Here is a 22,073-nt window from a genome sequence, read left to right on the forward strand (position 1 = left end):
TCCACTTCTCAAGCATTGTCCTCCAAATTGTCCTACCCTTCTCATCACCTAAAATTGCTTTTAAACAACTTAAGAGCAAAATTAGTAAGAAGAATAGGTGATAAAATGCATACACACAGAAAATACTAAAATGACAGAAAATAACATTCACACAATAACTAATAAAATGTCTAAACTAATAAAGTTACTCTTCACACCGATATTGCCAAATCTTCCCCGGCAACGGCGCCAAAAACTTGACGTGCGCGGAGTATACATATACAATTAAGCTCATCATAATCAAGTTTTACATTTATAAACTCCTAAATACCCCACACGCGATTTATCGCAAGTATACGAATCGTGAGCGAGTATAGGGTATTAAGGGTCGATCCCACAAGGAAGATTGCAATTACCGGTACTACTAAAGCTTCTCTATTATTTAGACTATCAATGAATTATAACAAATTAAAGCCTACTGAAATTATACAAGATAGCAAATAAAAGCTCCTTAGGTTGTGGTATCCCCAACTACTCATGCAAGTGCTATATTTGGATCATTGAGTACTACATCTAGGCTAATTATGGTGTAATTTCCTTATGCATTTGAATCCTACTTTCGTAGTGAATCAATTATACTCATAACTAATCCATACCTATTTTCATGGTTATGAAATTAGCTACAAGTTCATTTCTTCAATGAAATTACATGAAATGAATCACTAAAAACCACATAAGTGCACCTCTACTTTCATGAGTGTACTCCCTATGTTTAGCACTTCTTGAACTAGTGTTAAATCTCAATTTCCATTGCAGAAACAACACCTTAGATAATCACAATCAATGGTACCAGATTAATCATGATTTAAAGAGACAAAGTGCTAAATAACTTGCTCAAATCATAGCAATCAAATAACCAAATAATAAACACTAACAATTATAGAAAGTTCAACCAAACCCAAGGTATAAACTTTAGAAACACATAATGAACACAAAATCCAGAACTTGTATATTAACTAAACTTGGAATCAAATACAAAAGATAAAGAAATTGGAAGGAATACAACCCTTGTCACATGAGCTTTCTTCCTTGCCTTCTTCATCCTCCATCTTCATCCTAATCTAGATAATAAACAAGAATGGAAAAGCTACACTACTCTATACTAAGCTAAACTAACACTAGGGAGATGAAAGAGCTACATTTCTGCAGCTTCAAGCTTTCTCCCGTAGCTCACTCTCTATTTTCTGCTATGGACTCCAATCTCTCCAATTTTTGCAATGCATTTTGCTATTTAATGATGAAAGGTGGTCAAGAAATGAGGATTACATCTCCCTTTTACAGCTGGGAATGTTTCTCACATGTATAGCATCCAATGTGAGTTGGTGGAGGTGAAATTGAGTTTTACGCGTACAGAGCAGCCTTTTCTGACCTGTGATCCGAGCTGCTACAGTACCTCGGATCCGTATGGATCCGAGCTCGGATCCACTAACCCAGAAACAACCGAGGGTTCGGATGAATAGTGGATCCGAGTGTGGATCACTTGCTCTGTTTTTGGCCCAACTTCAACCAATCTTTTCTTGATGTTAGAGGCTGAACCAGCTCATGTCTAAAACACGAAAGTTGTAGCCTTTTGAGTTATCTTTCTAATGCATCAAGAATCACCTCATTTGGATCTGTGTAGGCTGAGATATGACTGAAATACCCTTGCCTGCTCATTGCCCTGTTCCAGCTTCGACCAGTAGAAATTTGCTATTGTAATTCGGCATTTTGACCTGGAAAACCTTCAAACTGGATTTAGATGTCTTCACCAAAGTTGTAGATCTATATCTTATCTTCAAATTGGTTCAAGAATCATCTTAATCTGATCATTGTAGCTCAAGTTATAGCCGAAATACGAAAATGTGTCAAAACTGTCAAAATACACAAAATCCAAGTAAAAAGTGATAAAAACCTCATTTAATCACTTAAAAGCATTTTTCACCAATTATAACCAAAATGATTCATATTCTTCCAATAATATAACCAAAGTGACTAAAAATAATATAAAATGTCATACAATTATTACGTAAATTAGTCACTTATCATTTAGCTCCATCCAGTTGCGGAGTATTGCTTTCACATGACTGTATCCTCGGACAGTTGCTAACTTGATGATCGCCACTTCCGCAGATTAAACATTTCCGTCCTTTTCTCCAACAATTGCTTTCGGCATGATTTGCCTTTCCACAGTATCCACAGACCACGTGAGAAGCCATCTTTTGGCTTTCTTGAAAACTTTTCCCAGGTCCGATTTGGCTTTCTTTAGTAGATCTTTCATCTACCGCCCCTAATGTCCATGGTGGGCGGAGTAACGGGTTCACTTTCTGCACTTTAGGAGGTGTTATTGTTTCACTTAATTCCTCCACTACATTGCCCGATGTACCCCTTTTCCGGGTCTGGGAGGCTTTTATCTGTGCCTTTGTAGTCTCCATTATTTGAGCTTTCTCAAGGGCCTCCGTAAACGTGTTCACTTGTACCGCCGCTAATGCTTCTTGGATTTCCAAATTTAATCCCTGTATAAACCGTCTTACTCTTCGCCGTTCTGTGGCCACCAATTCAGAAGCAAACTTGGATAGTCTTGTATATTTCGTTTCATATTCGGCCACATTTAGCGTTCCCTGGCGTAACCCAATAAACTCCTCCTCTCTCCTCTCTTGGACTAAAGAAGGGAGGTACTTCTCGTTAAATTCCCTTATGACATTTGTCCATGTCCATGCAGTCTGTTATCTTTCCCATTTTGCTCTAATCACGTTCCACCATGCTCGGGCCGGTTCCTCAAATTGGAACACTGCAAAGTTCACTTGCCTTTGCTCAGTGTAGTTTAGAGCTGTGAAGATGTTAACCATGGTTTCTACCCATTGTTCAGCTACGTCCGGATCGGGCCCTCCAAGGAATTTTGGAGGAGCAAACTTCTGGAACCTTTCAAGAGCCTTGTCTTCTCCGATTTCAGGGTTCTGCGGTTGATTCACGGCCATTTGGCCTTATTGATCCACCAGTCGTGCCAAAATATTCGTCATCTGTTGCATCGCCGTCGCCATTTGGTATTCGGCTTCGACCCTTGGTCCTTGCTCTTGTTCAACTCTGATTTCCCTTTCTTCTCTTGGCTCCTGGGCTCGCTTAGTCCCACGGCCACGACCTCGTCCTTGACTACGTCTTCCCTCCATATATATTTTCCCCTCTCTTTTCTTTTCTTTTTTTTTTAAATATAATTTAATGAATAAACGCAATAAGGTGACTAAAATAACTAAAATTTAGGGTGCCAAATACCCAAATAAACATTTACACACATAACACACCACATAAACAGATCAAGGAAATAAATAATCAAATATACAAATACGTCTCAAGTCAGGCAGATATTCATATACACAAATACACAACTGATGGCATGTAGCGACAATATACCGGCGAATCAAAAGAAAAGGGATATATCGTCCCACACCCAATTAGAATAACCCCGTCCGGTCTCTCACGTCACTTTCTATCCGACTCGATGTCCATTAACCTCTTATACTTATTCTAGCCAGGCAAAGCCTGTTCATATTCCCAAAATACAAATCTCAAGTACTTAGTACCGTCTCAACTCTGGAGTACTCAGGCACAAGAATCCGAAATAAGATAATTCACCTCTCGAGCTGGCCAGTCCCAAGAGTAAACTATCTACAATCGAAATTCCTACCCGACGTACCTATCTATGATCCTCAGATACTACGGAAAGATTTAGGGCCTATGACATTCGTAATTCATAGCTTATGCTCGAACGAGTACTTAATCCTTCATACCTATTCACCACTCAGTCCAGGCTCACTCCGCGCAGAGACCAAACGAAGCAGGCTCTGATACCACCTGTGACAGCCCCACCTCCCCCTAAGACGAACCAAAGGGTTCAGCGGACCGCCTGCCCAGCTCTCGCCGGGACTCAGTCGTTCACTCAAGCAAATCAGAAATAAAATCACCAGAAAGAGCAAAACAAGGATCCAAAACTTAAAACAAAATTATATACATTGTTATCTCAGAAGGAAGTACAACCGTCGAATATACAAAGGTTCTCAATTCACCATACAACCAGCCCGTGCCAAGCACTAGGGCGAGAACCATTACAAAACCAAAGAACTAGACCAAGCTAGTCTATACAGAGCTCTCGTCCTTGCTCGTTTTCCCCTGTTAAGGAAAATAAAACTAAAAGGATGAGCGAAAAGCTCAGTGAGGTTCCGAACACATAAGCAGCAATCCATCCAAAACATTAAATATAGAATTTCAATAATTCAAGTAACATTTACAATGGAAAATGATAATAACACATACATTAAAAGGATACAGGCTCACAAGGAGCCATTTGTTCGTTCGTTCGTTCATTCGTTCTCATGACATTCCCCATATTCCTCCATTCACTTGAAAATATATTTTGTAAGTAAAACCCTCGTTCGTTCGTTCATTTCATTCACTCCCTTCCCAGACATTGGCCGGGCTCCACCAGACTTCAAGGTAATACTCGAGTATACCAAACATTCACCCAGGTCACCATATCGCTCGACCGAGTCCGCTTCTGGCTCGAGTCGATCGGTAACAAGGGGCAGTGGCCAGTTCAGCCAAAAGGCTTACATTCATGCACAAGTAACATTTCAACCGTTCAATCATTGAAAATTTCACAATCATTTAGGCTGAGTGCGATAAAGTACACACTCGCCTAGAAAACTCGTTTGGCCAATCATTGAAAGCACTTAACACATTATCAATCAATAATAATAAGCCAATAAGTCAAGGAAATATAACAAACAAGGAACACTCACCTAGTTATGCAAAATATCGTGCAAAATATCGTGCAAAATATCCTTCCGGATATTACCCTTAGTCACCAATGAAACCTAAGATTGAACAAGAGAACATATTACAGTTTATCGAGCAAAACATTTAAGGGGAAACGAAGAAACCCGACTAATTAGGAGTAAAACGTGTAAAGATGACTTTCAAGTAAAAAGAGGGTTGTTTGGACCCAAGGATGAAAATAACTAGGGTTTCAAAATCAATCGCAAAACCAAGCTCAAAAGGCTTATAGAATTCCAACGGAAAACATTTGACCAACGACAAATCAAAAGACAAATAGAAAGGCTAAGAAAATATTCTTTCGGAATGGTAAAGAATCGTTTGTATGACTAAAAGTCACTATATATTCAAGTAGAGGTTATATAACAAGGGTTTTGATGAAAATCATATGGAAAAGGAGGACTCTTAAAACCGTACTTGAAAGTAGTTCACTTGTGGCCGATAAAACCCTAACTCATACTTCTATATTTTGGGTACGGAGTAAGTAAACATTTGGCGTTTCAAATCGAAGAGGTATCATGTTTTGGAATGGTAAAACGGTCATAGTATTTGCCAAACGAAAATATACAAATTCAAATAGAAACTTAGCCCTCGAGCGAAAATTTGGGCAGCACGCCCTTTGTATTTACCTAATTTTCCAGCCATTTTGGCTTCATTATTTTTCTCATTCAAGCTCAAGTTTATACACAACACAAATGCATTTCAATAGCCGTTCCATAGGCTCAAGACAATACAAGGACATAAATCAACTAATAACAAATGCGGAAATGAAGTTTACAAAAGACAGATTTGATAGGGTTTTGTGGAAAGGACACATCCGAGGCTACGCTTATCGGATTGGTGTGAAACTTATACCATTTCGAAGCTAAGACGAAGCCCTACAACTTTCAGGAAGAACACTTGGTCAAATTTCCAGTGTAACCTAATCAAATTCCCAGTTCACAGAACCAGGTTCCAACTAATCGGCTAAATAACCGTACTACATTTAAATGGCCATATCTCAGGCTACCAAAGTCCGTTTAAGGCGTTCTTTGAGGCATTTAAAAGCTAAGACAGAGTACTAAAACTTTCATGTTTTGGAAAATGGCTAAATCAGCACGGATCATAGTGAATAAACACAGTCAATTGGATGAACTGTCCAAAACGGATTACTGGAAATAGCCTAGGGCAGCGAGGGTATTTTAGTCTTTTCACAGGCTACATTGCTCCGATTGAGTTGAAATTTTGTAGAAAACTATAAAATACCATTATCTACAACCTTTATGTTTTATTCCAAGCCTAATTCGGCATATAACCTCACGAACTGGAACCGGACAGAACAGGGTGAAATTTTTCCAGAAATCTGGAATTTTTTGGTTTCAATGGTAACTTTCTTCTTTTCTTGCTTCACTTGCTACCAAAACCCCCTATATAATCTTGGATACAACATATATTAACCATACATCAAGTATAGGCAGCAATCCATCAAGCCCTAATTCATGTAACTAAAAGGAAAAACACCCAAAACATGATAACAACCATCATTCACCACAAATTTGAGATGCTAAGCTAATTTAAACAAGATCAAGAGTAAGAAATGGGGAAATCATCATCCTTACCTTGCTTAAGTGTCTTCCAAGAGCAACCCTAGTTCTTCCTTTCAAAATTTCACCAATACTCCACTAGCTAAACACCCAAGGATGACTTTAATCGGTTTGTTTTCTTTGTTTCCTCACTTGGTGACTAGATTCAAGAAGAAATGGAGCAACTTTCCCTTGGTGTTTTCCTCTCTCTCTCTCTCAGCCATGCAGCAGAAAAAATGAAGAAGAAATGCAGCTCCAAGGTGATAAGAAGGTTGGACAATTGGTCTTGGTCAAGACCCTTAATGGTGTGACACTTGTCACTACCAATTACCAAGTAAAATTTTCTTTTTCTTTCTTGCAATTTCAGCCCCAAAATTTGGTCAAGGCTAGCTGGAAATTAAGGAGATATTTTGCTTAAATATTAATGAGCTTGTATGGTAAGAAAGTGGTGGTCTATCGGTGTTCAATCGGTAGTGCACAGTTCATGTCGGTTCGCACCGTTTTTCCTTAAATCACACGTACTAGAGTTTTTACTTCCTATTCACTAACTTTTATCATTTCTTCTAATCACATATTATTTCTCACCCAAAAGTCACTTTTAAGCACCAAATTTGATTCTCGCTCCATACCGGATGATTACACGACGGATACACGAAAAACCCTATTTCACTTCGAATTGAAATCGGAAAGGAACCCCCTAATTTCCTATGATCATTGGCACTTTTTCTAGGGTGATTAAGTAGCAATATGGTATAGAATAATTATTTTCAAATAAAAGGAAATTTTCAAGAAATATGCAAGGAATTTGCAAGTCCTCACACTCTCTCCCCCTTAAGAGAATTTCGTCCTCGAAATTTTACCTTCAGTTGCCTCAAACGAGTCCGGAACTTGTCGGTTGTCTAAAGCATAAACCTTTACCGGTACACTAGTTCGTTTCCCTCTTTCATTCACTTGTGATTTAGCTCCATCCAGTTGCGGAGTATTGCTTTCACATGACTGTATCCTCGGACAGTTGCTAACTTGATGATCGCCACTTCCGCAGATTAAACATTTCCGTCCTTTTCTCCAACAATTGCTTTCGGCATGATTTGCCTTTCCACAGTATCCACAGACCACGTGAGAAGCCATCTTTTGGCTTTCTTGAAAACTTTTCCCAGGTCCGATTTGGCTTTCTTTAGTAGATCTTTCATCTACCGCCCCTAATGTCCATGGTGGGCGGAGTAACGGGTTCACTTTCTGCACTTTAGGAGGTGTTATTGTTTCACTTAATTCCTCCACTACATTGCCCGATGTACCCCTTTTCCAGGTCTGGGAGGCTTTTATCTATGCCTTTGTAGTCTCCATTATTTGAGCTTTCTCAAGGGCCTCCGTAAACGTGTTCACTTGTACCGCCGCTAATGCTTCTTGGATTTCCAAATTTAATCCCTGTATAAACCGTCTTACTCTTCGCCGTTCTGTGGCCACCAATTCAGAAGCAAACTTGGATAGTCTTGTATATTTCGTTTCATATTCGGCCACATTTAGCGTTCCCTGGCGTAACCCAATAAACTCCTCCTCTCTCCTCTCTTGGACTAAAGAAGGGAGGTACTTCTCGTTAAATTCCCTTATGACATTTGTCCATGTCCATGCAGTCTGTTATCTTTCCCATTTTGCTCTAATCACGTTCCACCATGCTCGGGCCGGTTCCTCAAATTGGAACACTGCAAAGTTCACTTGCCTTTGCTCAGTGTAGTTTAGAGCTGTGAAGATGTTAACCATGGTTTCTACCCATTGTTCAGCTACGTCCGGATCGGGCCCTCCAAGGAATTTTGGAGGAGCAAACTTCTGGAACCTTTCAAGAGCCTTGTCTTCTCCGATTTCAGGGTTCTGCGGTTGATTCACGGCCATTTGGCCTTATTGATCCACCAGTCGTGCCAAAATATTCGTCATCTGTTGCATCGCCGTCGCCATTTGGTATTCGGCTTCGACCCATGGTCCTTGCTCTTGTTCAACTCTGATTTCCCTTTCTTCTCTTGGCTCCTGGGCTCGCTTAGTCCCACGGCCACGACCTCGTCTTTGACTACGTCTTCCCTCCATATATATTTTCCCCTCTCTTTTCTTTTCTTTTTTTTTTTAAATATAATTTAATGAATAAACGTAATAAGGTGACTAAAATAACTAAAATTTAGGGCGCCAAATACCCAAATAAACATTTACACACATAACACACCACATAAACAGATCAAGGAAATAAATAATCAAATATACAAATACGTCTCAAGTCAGGCAGATATTCATATACACAAATACACAATTGACGGCATGTAGCGACAATATACCGGCGAATCAAAAGAAAAGGGATATATCGTCCCACACCCAATTAGAATAACCCCGTCCGGTCTCTCACGTCACTTTCTATCCGACTCGATGTCCATTAACCTCTTATACTTATTCTAGCCAGGCAAAGCCTGTTCATATTCCCAAAATGCAAATCTCAAGTACTTAGTACCGTCTCAACTCTGGAGTACTCAGGCACAAGAATCCGAAATAAGATAATTCACCTCTCGAGCTGGCCAGTCCCAAGAGTAAACTATCTACAATCGAAATTCCTACCCGACGTACCTATCTATGATCCTCAGATACTACGGAAAGATTTAGGGCCTATGACATTCGTAATTCATAGCTTATGCTCGAACGAGTACTTAATCCTTCATACCTATTCACCACTCAGTCCAGGCTCACTCCGCGCAGAGACCAAACGAAGCAGGCTCTGATACCACCTGTGACAGCCCCACCTCCCCCTAAGACGAACCAAAGGGTTCAGCGGACCGCCTGCCCAGCTCTCGCCGGGACTCAGTCGTTCACTCAAGCAAATCAGAAATAAAACCACCAGAAAGAGCAAAACAAGGATCCAAAACTTAAAACAAAATTATATACATTGTTATCTCAGAAGGAAGTACAACCGTCGAATATACAAAGGTTCTCAATTCACCATACAACCAGCCCGTGCCAAGCACTAGGGCGAGAACCATTACAAAACCAAAGAACTAGACCAAGCTAGTCTATACAGAGCTCTCGTCCTTGCTCGTCTTCCCCTGTTAAGGAAAATAAAACTAAAAGGATGAGCGAAAAGCTCAGTGAGGTTCCGAACACATAAGCAGCAATCCATCCAAAACATTAAATATAGAATTTCAATAATTCAAGTAACATTTACAATGGAAAATGATAATAACACATACATTAAAAGGATACAGGCTCACAAGGAGCCATTTGTTCGTTCGTTCGTTCATTCGTTCTCATGACATTCCCCATATTCCTCCATTCACTTGAAAATATATTTTGTAAGTAAAACCCTCGTTCGTTCGTTCATTTCATTCACTCCCTTCCCAGACATTGGCCGGGCTCCACCAGACTTCAAGGTAATACTCGAGTATACCAAACATTCACCCAGGTCACCATATCGCTCGACCGAGTCCGCTTCTGGCTCGAGTCGATCGGTAACAAGGGGCAGTGGCCAGTTCAGCCAAAAGGCTTACATTCATGCACAAGTAACATTTCAATCGTTCAATCATTGAAAATTTCACAATCATTTAGGCTGAGTGCGATAAAGTACACACTCGCCTAGAAAACTCGTTTGGCCAATCATTGAAAGCACTTAACACATTATCAATCAATAATAATAAGCCAATAAGTCAAGGAAATATAACAAACAAGGAACACTCACCTAGTTATGCAAAATATCGTGCAAAATATCGTGCAAAATATCCTTCCGGATATTACCCTTAGTCACCAATGAAACCTAAGATTGAACAAGAGAACATATTACAGTTTATCGAGCAAAACATTTAAGGGGAAACGAAGAAACCCGACTAATTAGGAGTAAAACGTGTAAAGATGACTTTCAAGTAAAAAGAGGGTTGTTTGGACCCAAGGATGAAAATAACTAGGGTTTCAAAATCAATCGCAAAACCAAGCTCAAAAGGCTTATAGAATTCCAACGGAAAACATTTGACCAACGACAAATCAAAAGACAAATAGAAAGGCTAAGAAAATATTCTTTCGGAATGGTAAAGAATCGTTTGTATGACTAAAAGTCACTATATATTCAAGTAGAGGTTATATAACAAGGGTTTTGATGAAAATCATATGGAAAAGGAGGACTCTTAAAACCGTACTTGAAAGTAGTTCACTTGTGGCCGATAAAACCCTAACTCATACTTCTATATTTTGGGTACGGAGTAAGTAAACATTTGGCGTTTCAAATCGAAGAGGTATCATGTTTTGGAATGGTAAAACGGTCATAGTATTGCCAAACGAAAATATACAAATTCAAATAGAAACTTAGCCCTCGAGCGAAAATTTGGGCAGCACGCCCTTTGTATTTACCTAATTTTCCAGCCATTTTGGCTTCATTATTTTTCTCATTCAAGCTCAAGTTTATACACAACACAAATGCATTTCAATAGCCGTTCCATAGGCTCAAGACAATACAAGGACATAAATCAACTAATAACAAATGCGGAAATGAAGTTTACAAAAGACAGATTTGATAGGGTTTTGTGGAAAGGACACATCCGAGGCTACGCTTATCGGATTGGTGTGAAACTTATACCATTTCGAAGCTAAGACGAAGCCCTACAACTTTCAGGAAGAACACTTGGTCAAATTTCCAGTGTAACCTAATCAAATTCCCAGTTCACAGAACCAGGTTCCAACTAATCGGCTAAATAACCGTACTACATTTAAATGGCCATATCTCAGGCTACCAAAGTCCGTTTAAGGCGTTCTTTGAGGCATTTAAAATCTAAGACAGAGTACTAAAACTTTCATGTTTTGGAAAATGGCTAAATCAGCACGGATCATAGTGAATAAACACAGTCAATTGGATGAACTGTCCAAAACGGATTACTGGAAATAGCCTAGGGCAGCGAGGGTATTTTAGTCTTTTCACAGGCTACATTGCTCCGATTGAGTTGAAATTTTGTAGACAACTATAAAATACCATTATCTACAACCTTTATGTTTTATTCCAAGCCTAATTCGGCATATAACCTCACGAACTGGAACCGGACAGAACAGGGTGAAATTTTTCCAGAAATCTGGAATTTTTTGGTTTCAATGGTAACTTTCTTCTTTTCTTGCTTCACTTGCTACCAAAACCCCCTATATAATCTTGGATACAACATATATTAACCATACATCAAGTATAGGCAGCAATCCATCAAGCCCTAATTCATGTAACTAAAAGGAAAAACACCCAAAACATGATAACAACCATCATTCACCACAAATTTGAGATGCTAAGCTAATTTAAACAAGATCAAGAGTAAGAAATGGGGAAATCATCATCCTTACCTTGCTTAAGTGTCTTCCAAGAGCAACCCTAGTTCTTCCTTTCAAAATTTCACCAATACTCCACTAGCTAAACACCCAAGGATGTCTTTAATCGGTTTGTTTTCTTTGTTTCCTCACTTGGTGACTAGATTCAAGAAGAAATGGAGCAACTTTCCCTTGGTGTTTTCCTCTCTCTCTCTCTCTCAGCCATGTAGCAGAAAAAATGAAGAAGAAATGCAGCTCCAAGGTGATAAGAAGGTTGGACAATTGGTCTTGGTCAAGACCCTTAATGGTGTGACACTTGTCACTACCAATTACCAAGTAAAATTTTCTTTTTCTTTCTTGCAATTTCAGCCCCAAAATTTGGTCAAGGCTAGCTGGAAATTAAGGAGATATTTTGCTTAAATATTAATGAGCTTGTATGGTAAGAAAGTGGTGGTCAATCGGTGTTCAATCGGTAGTGCACGATTCATGTCGGTTCGCACCGTTTTTCCTTAAATCACACGTACTAGAGTTTTTACTTCCTATTCACTAACTTTTTATCATTTCTTCTAATCACATATTATTTCTCACCCAAAAGTCACTCTTAAGCACCAAATTTGATTCTCGCTCCATACCGGATGATTACACGACGGATACACGAAAAACCCTATTTCACTTCGAATTGAAATCGGAAAGGAAAACCCTAATTTCCTATGATCATTGGCACTTTTTCTAGGGTGATTAAGTAGCAATATGGTATAGAATAATAATTTCTAAATTATTTTCAAATAAAAGGAAATTTTCAAGAAATATTCAAGGAATTTGCAAGTCCTCACAGATTTAGCCATTTGCCATAACATGAAAGTTTAGTACTTTGTCTTAGCTTTTCAACGCCTCCAAGAACGTCTTAAACAGACTTTGGTAGCTTGAGATATGGCCATTTGAAGGCAGTACGGTTAATTAGCCGATTAGTTGGAATTTGGTTCTGTGAATTGGGAATTTTACTGGGTTACACTGGAAATTAGACTAGGTGGTCTTCACCAAAGTTGTAGCTCTCTGCCTTAGCTTCGAAATGGTATAAGTTACACCTCAATCCAATACGCGTAGCCTCGGTTGTGTCCGTTACGGAAAAACACGTCAAATCTGTCTTTTGTTAAACTTCATTTCCGCACATGTCGTTAGCTTGATTTTGTACCTGTATGACCTTGAGCCTATTGAACGGCTATTGAAATGAGATTATTTTGTATGTAACTTTGAGTTTGTTTGAGGAAAATATTGAAGCCATAAATGGCTGGAAAATAGGTAAACACAAGGGGCATGCCGCCAAATTTTCACGAGAAAGATAAACTAGTCTTTGGAGTTCTAGTTCTGTATTTTGCAAATTTAACTTGGATGCACTGAAAAATGGGTCGAGGTATCTTCATGGAAGTTATAACCTTTTGTCTAAGGTTCGAGACACCATCTAGTATATTTTGATCCGATAACCACAGCTCCAGTTATGGGCAAAATCGTGTAACCCGTTTTGTACCATTTTCATTTTCACGGACGCGCATGTGCATTTCTCAACTGTTTTTGCCGTTTTGGACCGTTTAGGTCTACTTTTGGTATTTTGTTACCATTCCGGCCGTTTTGGCCAATTTCGACATTCTTTTGGCCTTAACATCATTTTGACCGTTTTTTATTATTTTTGATCATTTTCGACTGTATTCGATCGTTTAAGTTATAAACTGCTATTGTGTGGCCGTATCATTTATGTGTTTATATAATCGGTCAATACAGATTGTGAGACTTTTGACGGTGATGGTCAAGTTCAGTGAATTGTATCATTTTTCGTGCCAAGCTTTATCAAGTGAGTAATTGGGTTGTTTATTGATGAGAAATTGTTAAAGTGCTTTGTATATGTTAAATGGGTACTTAGGCGAGGGTGTACTTTATCTCACTCGACCTAAGCCATCCTTTGTTTTGATTTCATATATGAGATTACATGTCTTATGTTGAGTATCACCCTTTTGTTGTGTGCTGATGGGGGTGGTTACATGATTTGAGTTGAGTATCTCCCTGTTGCTGTGTGCTGATGGGGGTGATTACATGACTTGAATTAAACCCCATTTGTTGTGTGCTGTTTGGGGTAAGTACTTTGTTGTGTATTTTGTTGAGAGATACCATCTATTGAGAGATCGGATATCTCAGGGCTTGGTTCTAACCCGGTTCCAAGGGTTAGACGAACTATTCGAGCCAGTTGGGGTTTGGTCGAAGATAGTTCCATGCTAAACTTGGGATTTAGTTCCTTGTTAAAGCTTTGACGAAAGCTAAGCTATTTTGTTTCGCTCGAGCTGCTGTGTGCTATTGACTGGCCAGCGGGGGTTGATAAGGTGAACGGGGAAAGTTAAGTGGAGTCTACGGACCATGAGTACTTTGGTTGACGGAGTGTCAACAGGCGTTCAAGCTCGGGAAATTGAACTGGCTTTGGAGCCACCTGTATCCTACCATTGTGTTGTTACCTTTTTTGTTATTGATGTAAAATAACCTGATTACTTGTTATTTGGATGTGAGTTTACATTTATACCCTGATTACTCACTAAGCATATAACTTACCCCATTCCATTTGTTTTCCTTAGCAGGGGGCCGACGCGGGGATCGCGGTGTTTAGTCTTTTGATTAGAGAATAGTTGAATTTATCCTTGTTATAAGTTGACTAGTAAGATGTATATAGTTATCGTGGTGGTTGTAGTTATCAGCTTTTTTAGGGTTTACTTTCTGATACTCGTGGTATGTATGACTTGATGTACAAGTTTATGCAACCTTTGAAGCTATAATAGAGTACATAAAACTTACTTTTGGCGTGAACTTTATTTTCTAGTTTTAGAGTTTCAAGTCCTGGCGCGAGTTGGGCAGGCGGTCCGCAAAACCCTTTGGTTCGCCTTAGGGTGAGGTGGGGCCGTCACAACTAGGGCAAGTACAATTGCAAAAGATATCTTCAAAAGGACTAGGCTATGCTATTCTATACAAGTCTCTTGCCCTTGCTCGCATCCCCTGTAAGGAAAACAAAACTAACGGAATGAGCTAAAAGCCTAGTGAGGTTCCAGACACATAAACAAACAATGAGTTCAATACATTAACCATAGATAGCAAGTAATTCCAGAAACATGACAATATAAAGCAATAATAACATTCATTAAAAGGATACGTGCTCACATGGAGCCATTCATTCATTCATTCATTCTCCTTTCATTTCCTTATTCCTCCATTCGTTTGAAAATGCATTTTGATAAGTAAAACCCTTCATTTACATTGACATTCGTTCATTCATTTCATTTCACCCCCTCCTGGACATTGGCCAAGCTCCACCAGACTACACGATAATACTCGAGTATACCAAATGTTCACCCAGGGTCACTAAATCGCTCGATCGAATCCACTTCTGACTCGAGTCGATCAGTAACGAAGGGCAAGGGCCCAGTTCAACCAAACGGCTTACATTCATATGCAACTAGCATTTAATTAATTAATCATTGAAAATTTCACATTCATTTAGGTTGAGTGCGATAAAGTACACACTCGCCTAGAAAACTCCTTTTAAGCAATCATTGAAAACATTTAACATGTTATCATTCGTTCTTAACAAGTCATATAATCAAGAACAAGCCACATAGTCAATGAAAATATAACAAACAAGGAACACGCACCTATTTACGCAAAATAACATCCAAAGTATCCTTTCGAATAACACCCTCAATCACCAAGGAACCCTAATATAATCAAAAGAACACATTATGCTTCAACCATCAAAAATTTAAGTGATTCAAAGAAAATTCGAATACGTACTAGTAAAAAGTATAAATATGGTTTTGGTAGTGAAAAGAGTACATTTAAACCAAAGGACATAAGTAAAATATTTGTAAAACTTATGCTTACTTGTAAAACTTTAAAATCGCTATTTGAGTCGAAGTGGCAAAGAAAACGTATTTCTAGTAGTCGTAAATTTCATTTTTTCAAGGGTACAAGTTTCGGCCGAATTCTAACTTATATACCTCGATAAAAGAAGACGTAAATACCCTAGATGGTTCACGTAGTATTCGCTCTCAAGCCTTACTCAAGTCGCAAGTATATCGACCTAGTTCTCGAGCGTAAATTTGGGCAGCACGCCCTTTGTATTTACCTATTTTCCAGTCATTTATGGCTTCATTCTTTTCCTCAATCAATTCCAAAGTCATACACAAAATCATCTCATTTCAATAGCCATTCCATAGGCTCCAAGTCATACAAGTACAAAATCAAGCTAGGAGCATGTGCGGAAATGAAGGTTGAGTCAAGAAACAAAAGACAGATTTGACGTTGTTTTACGTAAGGGACACAACCGAGGCTACGCTTATCGGATTGAGGTGAACTTTATACTGTTTCGAAGCTAAGACAGAGGGCTACAACTTTGATGAAGACCACTTAGTCCAGTTCATAGTATATCTAGGTCAAAATTTCAAATTACTGAACCAGAATCGCACAAACAGGTCAGTTAACCGTGCTATGTTTAAACGACAATAACTCAGGCTATCGAAGTCCAATCGAGGTGATTCTAGGGGCTTTGGAAAGCTAAGACATAGCACTACAACTTTTGTGTTTTGGCCAAAGGCTAATTCAGTACGGATCAGGGTGAACAGATGCGGTCAGATTGGTGAAAGGTCAACGCTGTCCACAGGGCTCTACCTATGGCAGTCAGGGGTAGTTTTATCTTTTCACAAGGTACAGTGCTCGGATTGAGCTGAAAATTTGCAAACAACTATAAACATCATTCTCTACAACTTTCATGTTTTAGGATAAGCCTAATTCGGCCTCTAACATAGGCAACCAGAAACCGGCAGAACTGAAAACAAAATTTCCTGAAATCTGGAATTCATACAGTCCAATGCTAATCTTCTTATTTCTGGTTTGATTCATCACCTCAACTTCATATACAAGATTATAACCATCATAAACCATCTAACCAACAAGAAATATAGTTGAAAACCTCAACCCTAACTCAAGAACATGCACCATATCCATCCAAACCATTGAAATAACTATCATTAACTAAAAATTTAAGGTGCTATACCAACTTAAGCAAGATTAAAAGTAAGAAAATGGTAAACCAGCATTATTACCTTCCTAAAGCTGCTTTCAAGAGTAACCCTAGCTTTCCCTTCCAACTTTTGCCAACACACAAGTACCTAAGCACTCAAAGGAAGATTTAATCGGTTTAGTTTCTTGATTTTCACTCAAATAAGCTAAACTCAAGATGAAATGAAATGGTTTTCTTTCTCTCTTTTCCTTTCTTCACTCACGGCTAGAATGGCAGAATGGAGGCTGAAATGAAGCATCTTGGTCGGTCAAGAGATAAGAAAAGAATGAAGTGTTGTAGTCAAATTTACTTCTAAGATAAAGACTAAACTAGTCTTGGTCAAAGGTCCAACATCCAACCTTTCTTCCTTGCTTTTGTGTTTTTTTTTTCTCTCTCTTACTTTATCCCCTCAAAACAGCCGGCCACTAGAAGGTAAAAAGAAGATGATTTGGGTCAATTGTTGGTTTAATAAAGTTAAGTAAGACTTGGTCAAGTCCAACTTCCAATGGGTTTGTGACACTTGGCTTTTCGAGACTTACCTCATTTCTTTTGGTCAAAAATTGTGGCTAATCTAAGAGATATTTTAGGGTTAATTGACTGAAATAAAAGCAAGGCTATGATGGTAATAAAGTAGTGTTCAAGTGGTGCACTCACTCGGTAATAAATGGTACCCGTCGATTTCAACCGTTTTTCCTCAATTCGCACGTATTAGGATTTTAACTTATAATTCACTAACTTATTATTATTATTCTAATCACACATTATTTTCTCATCTAAAACTTACTCTTAATACCAAATTTGATCCACACTCCGTACCGAATAGTCGCACTCCGGATAGGCGTAAAACCCTAATTTGTGCTAACTTGAAAACGAAAAGGGAAAACCCTTCATTCTATGTTCATTTGCACTTATTGTGGGGTGATTGGGTAGAAGGGCCATTATAAAGTAATAATTTCCAAATAAAATGGAATTTTAAGAAAAATATGATGCATTTTACAATTTCACAGATTAAAATTAGGGTTTCGACAAAAATATGAGGGATTTAAGAAAACCTGTTAGTCACAAGTAAAACTAGGGTTTTGATTTCAATTTAAAGTGTCCAATAAAAAAAACAATGTTTTTAAAACAAAACAAAAGAAATAGATCAAAATTTTAAAAGAACGAGGGAAAAACATTGTCCAAAAATTCGGGGTATCACATTTATCCATTGAACTGAATTACTCCAATATTTCTTTTTCTTGCTAAAAAAAACTGTTCATGTTTTTCTTTCAACTTTGCCGCTTACCTGTTGAACTACTTTTAGAAATAAGAAATAACCAAGATAAAGACAATGGTTTAAATCTTGTTTCTTACCTAATTATACATGATGATGTTATAAACTGGGTTTGAAATAAGAACAAGTAAGAAAAAACCAAATCATGTAATAAAATATTATAAATATGATCAAACTACATTGGCTATTAGATGTTTAAAGACCACAACTATTTCTTTCAAATATTTTATGACAATAACAACGATGAATTAATTCACTCTGAACCCTCAATAGAAAACAAGTTGAGAACAAAAAATTTCACCTTCTTTTTATTTAGTTAAATCCAAACAACGAAAAGAAGTAGCTATGGAAAGATCCCAAGCCATAAGTCAACTGATTGTGGACTTTCACATAAAGAAATTCTCATGAGTGTGTTGTAATGTGGGAATTAGCCTTCATTTATTTTCTAAAATAATGTGCTTAATTTTTGTACTAACTAATTGAATAAAGATTTTATCAAACTGCCTATTAATCAATATCTTTTTTTTATTTCAATATTTTTTTGAAAGGAGAAAATTTTATTCAAACTCAGAAAACCATGACGGATACAAGTTAAATCCGGGAAGAATTACATTTAACCTAAATCTTCGAAACGAGGGAAAAACAAGATTGTCCAATCGATACTCTCCCCTAGCCAATGCTGACAATTCAGCGATATGCTCATAGACACAGAACAAACGATCAGAATAAGCACAACCTTCATTCGACAACACATCCGCCACCTTATTAGCTTCCCGATAACAATGCTTGAACTGAAAGCATCCCCAAGATGTCTCCAATATCTACTCCACTTCCCCACTGATAGACCATGGACACTAGTAAGTATTCAATTGAATGTGCACTAACATCATGGAATCCGATTCAATAACCATATTAACAATGAAACCTCTTTGTACACATAACTTCATCCTAAGGAATAGAGCTTTGGCTTCAGCTTGTAAACTGGTTCCATTCCCAAAAAAGCCAAAAAATGCAAATAACATGTTCCCCGCAAAGTCCCGAAGAATGCCCTCTCCACCACTCACACCCGGGTTAACTTTCGAGCATCCATCTATATTGCCTATTAATCAATATCATTTTCTCTTATGTCTTCATAATATGCATTTTAGTGAGCTTATTATCATGGAATAGAAGCATTTTCTCAGTGTTAGACAATCTTTATTCTTTGTCTTTTGGTGTTCTATGTTCACATCAAGGTTGGTTATATTTGGACCTTTGAGTTATGTCCAAATCATTGATAGACCCTTTTTTCGCTTGGAAATTATATCTAATTTACTCCAACCAAATATTCTCTATAAATTAACATAAGCAACAACTTATCAATAACAACAAGAATGAATTGATGAGGGGGAATAATTGTGACAAGAAAATTTGCAAAACTAGAAGCTAGGGTCAGATATAGGAGGGATGGGCAAGGGTAGCTGTCCCTTTAAAAGTTTTCAAAATTTTAAAATCCTCTCCATAATTTTAGTTGTCAATATTAATTTGGCACCCTAAACATAATTATTAGTAGTTCTTTTTATTATTTTGTTTAATTTCTTTTGATTAAGTGTCTTGTACCAAACTAGCAACCAGTTTCCTTATAAAAGTATACAATTAATATTTATTTTATCATATGATTAGTACTCCCTCCGTCCCAAAATTTGGGACGCTTTTTGGGAAACGCACTTTTTATGTACAGTAGCATTACGGGACAGGCTTATCTAACTCTTCCAAGCGTACCCTTTGCTGTTTGTGGAGTGAAACAACAAATTGGTGGGACCACTTGCCATCAAGTCACTTTGACTAAAAGGCAAAGACAATCAGAAGGGTATAACTTCCGATGATGTGTTGTGGCTGGGTCTATCAGAATTGGTTAGTGCAATCTTGACTTGTCAATAGAAGGGTATAACTGGAAAATAATTGTAAAAAGTGATTTGACTTTTTCAAAGTGACTCAAATTTTGGGACAAGCAAAAAGTGGAAATATGACATTAACAATGGGACGGAGGGAGTACTATTTTTGAATAAAAATTATAAAATATTAAGTTTTCTTTTAACCAACATTCTCATAAGAAACCAACTCTTAGTTTCTTTTATTACTATAATTTAAATAGCAACTAAGATAACATTGTACATGTTATATAGAAAATAAAAAACAAACAAAATAAAAAAATTAACTATCATATAAATTGAAGAAGCTTTAACCATAGTTTTGAATGCCTCATATTGATAGTAAATAATATGTTAAAGAGTCAAATTTTCGCATTTTTCTATATAATTTGTCTTTAGTTTTTTTTTTAAGAATTTCTTAGTCTTAGTTATAGTCCACGAAAACTTCATTTTACATTTAGTATTCTTAATTTGTTATAGAATTTTTTTTTCTATTGTATCACTGATGATTCGCCTCCCGCCACCCCTCCCCAAAACTAAAATCTTGGATCCATCACTAATAGAAGCTATAAAACAGTATAACAATATGATTACGAAATCATGAAGAGGAAAATAGAAAAGTAAAAGTCATAAAAATATTGATACCTTTATAGAAAAACAATCTCATATGAAAGGGTGAGAAATCAATAGCATTAGAATGTGTACTCAAATGAGGAAAAAAAACAAGAAGTAAATTTTGGATGAGGAATACCTAAGTAGCACTTAAAATAATTAATATATTTTTAAGGGAAAGTAAATAAATTATCAAAAATCTTTTTAAAAGATTATAACTTTAACAATACACTTTGATAAATAGATAAGTCATCACAATTTAAAGATTTGTAGCCAATATGTCTCTTTGTCTAGTAAAAGAACATTGGGCCACACAAAAAGTGTATACACAAATTTTTGGTCTAAACAAAAGACATGAAAAAATTACACTAATATGATTATTGACTTCAAGAACAAAGTTTGCAATTTATGAATAAATTTTTAATAAAATAATAATATTCTAATTTCTCTCTTCAAACAATTCAAATCAAGGGTCAAAAGAACTTGTTCTTCGATTGATAAGGACATCTCATACAGTTGAGCGTAGAAAATAGTTGACTTTATAATTCTGTCTCAAATACTTGAATAATTGCTCATTAAACTTCTATGTAATCATAAGATTTGGAATTGACTTGAATCTTTAAATTGACTTTGATTTGATTTGAACTCATATCGTATCGACCACCTTAAACCTTTGATCTTCAAGTTTCAACAAGAACGTAAGATTTGGATTTAAAGAGAAAATTATGGAATGGATTGGCTTAAAAATAACTGTATAACAACCTTTCAGAATTATCCATGCAAATTGGATGACTTCTAGCTCAACAAACCATATGAAATAAACTTTTTTAAGATATCAAAGTAGAATTCAATACATGGGTTGACATAAGTATTTTGTTGTAAATTAATTAAATTAACTAATTTACACTAATTTGACAAATCTTTCATCTTTAATATGACTTGCATGTCGTGGATCATTTGCGTTAATCCGAACAACTAGTGGAATTGTTATAATTTAGATTAATTTAATCAAGATCAATAAAAAATTATTTCAAAATGATCTAAACAAATTAGATTAAAATATCATCATATACAGTTTACTTTGGAGCCAGTTTCATCCATTACTCTCAAATATTAGTAGTTTTGTTTATTCTGCACAGGGGATGTAACGGCTCCAAATTGACAAGAGCTAACATAGTTAAGCCCAATTAAATATGACCATAAGTGTGAATAAGCGCTAAGCATGCGCGTCTAATGTTAGCACAAGATCCTAGTCTGTCTGGTAAGTTTCCAACCAGAAAAACTTCCTACTTTTCCAACCATAATCTATTATGATTATCCATCATTGACTTTTGTTTCATGTTCTTGAGAGAGAAGAAGAAAAACAAAGGGAGAATAAGGAAATCATTAAGGAATCCATCTACAATGTGTGGAATTTCTTGAATTCTGATTCATCTTATCTTAAATCTTCTCCCATCTATTTCTTTGTACATATGGTCTTTTACACA

Source organism: Coffea arabica, chromosome 2e, assembly GCF_036785885.1.
Source record: "Coffea arabica cultivar ET-39 chromosome 2e, Coffea Arabica ET-39 HiFi, whole genome shotgun sequence".
Classification (NCBI taxonomy): Eukaryota; Viridiplantae; Streptophyta; class Magnoliopsida; order Gentianales; family Rubiaceae; genus Coffea; species Coffea arabica.